At 40.6% G+C, this 1,354-nt stretch overlaps 1 pseudogene; it reads left to right on the forward strand.

Moving 5' to 3' along the window:
* The first annotated feature begins 329 nt into the window (after positions 1 to 329).
* The window catches only part of LOC107754957 (carbonyl reductase [NADPH] 1-like), a 3,649-nt pseudogene continuing 2,624 nt past the window's right edge, over positions 330 to 1,354 (forward strand).

Here is a 1,354-nt window from a genome sequence, read left to right on the forward strand (position 1 = left end):
TCATGAAAGCGGCTACTCTCGTTGATCGCCGTCTGTAGCCGTGCTTCAAGTCGAACGCACCTCATGACTTGAACTTTCTTTTGTTGTTATCCGGTTTAGAGGAGGAGCAGCTGCGCGCTGTGCAAATACGGAACGTTCCAGAAAATAACATTTCAAAGCTCAACAGCAGACTCTTTATTTCGTGACTTAACGGCAGACTACAGAAACCCACAATGTCCAAAAGTGGGCGTTTCTGAATTTGTGGGTGTTTGCAAACTGCAGGGTGTTTCTCAATCATGCAATCAAAATTATCCCCCTTACCTAACCCCACCCCTAAACCTACCGTCACAATGACGTCAGCCAATCAGGAAACATGGTCTAAAAACGCCCCGATCTGGTAACTCTCATTACTTTCCTGCAGAGACCTGTACTTGAAAAGAGTGGCTGTAGTTACAGGGGCAAATAAAGGCATCGGACTGGCGATTGTTTAAGGGCTGTGCAAAGCAGGTTTCAATGGAGATACTGTCCTTACTGCACGGAATGAGAAACTGGGACAAGAGGCGGTTGCTGGACTGCAATCTGAAGGATGCAAAAACGTAATCTTCTATGAACTTGATATATGTGACCAAGGAAGCTCTCTGAAACTGAAAAAGTTTCTGGAGGAGAAGTACAGCGGCCTCGATGTTCTTATCAACAACACGGGAATTGCCTTCAAACGTTAGTTTTGAATGACCTGTTTTTCAACAGAGAAGTGTCAAAGAACAATTAAAACATTACATAATAAAACATTCTATATTTAATAGCTGTAACTTAATTCGTAAAGGATAATGCACTGCTAGCTGTTCTCGGCATCGCGTCGGGTGGTTCTCGGCCTACACGTCGTGCATTAAAATCGTTTGATGCACAGCTTATCCCGCTTATACCATGATCAATTTGCCAGCATTGAAAAGTAAAAGCTGTTGTTTGATTGTTTGAATGATGTTTGCAGTGCAATATTTGACCGGAAGGGTAAAAATGATAGTTATTTTCGTCAGTTATGGCTCGTTAGCTCTAGCAAATCAGACAGAGATTAGATATTGCGGTAAGACCACATTTATTTGAATTAATTATAGCATTTATTTGAATGAATTATAGAGAGAGAGATGACAGTTGTGTGTGAGTTACCTGCGTCTGTGTGTCTCTATCTACAATTTAATGAAGCTGTGTTTATTTACTTTAAAGGGGCCATATGATGCGATTTCAATTTTTCCTTTCTCTTTGAAGTGTTACAAGCTCTTGGTGCATAAAGAAGATCTGTAAAGTTGCAAAGACTAAAGTCTCAAATCCAAAGAGATATTCTTTATAAAAGTTAAGAGTCAACCACGCCTACCTAAAA

The sequence above is a fragment of the Sinocyclocheilus rhinocerous genome, unplaced genomic scaffold (genome assembly GCF_001515625.1).
Source record: "Sinocyclocheilus rhinocerous isolate Xijiao unplaced genomic scaffold, SAMN03320098_v1.1 scaffold2547, whole genome shotgun sequence".
NCBI classification, from domain to species: domain Eukaryota; kingdom Metazoa; phylum Chordata; class Actinopteri; order Cypriniformes; family Cyprinidae; genus Sinocyclocheilus; species Sinocyclocheilus rhinocerous.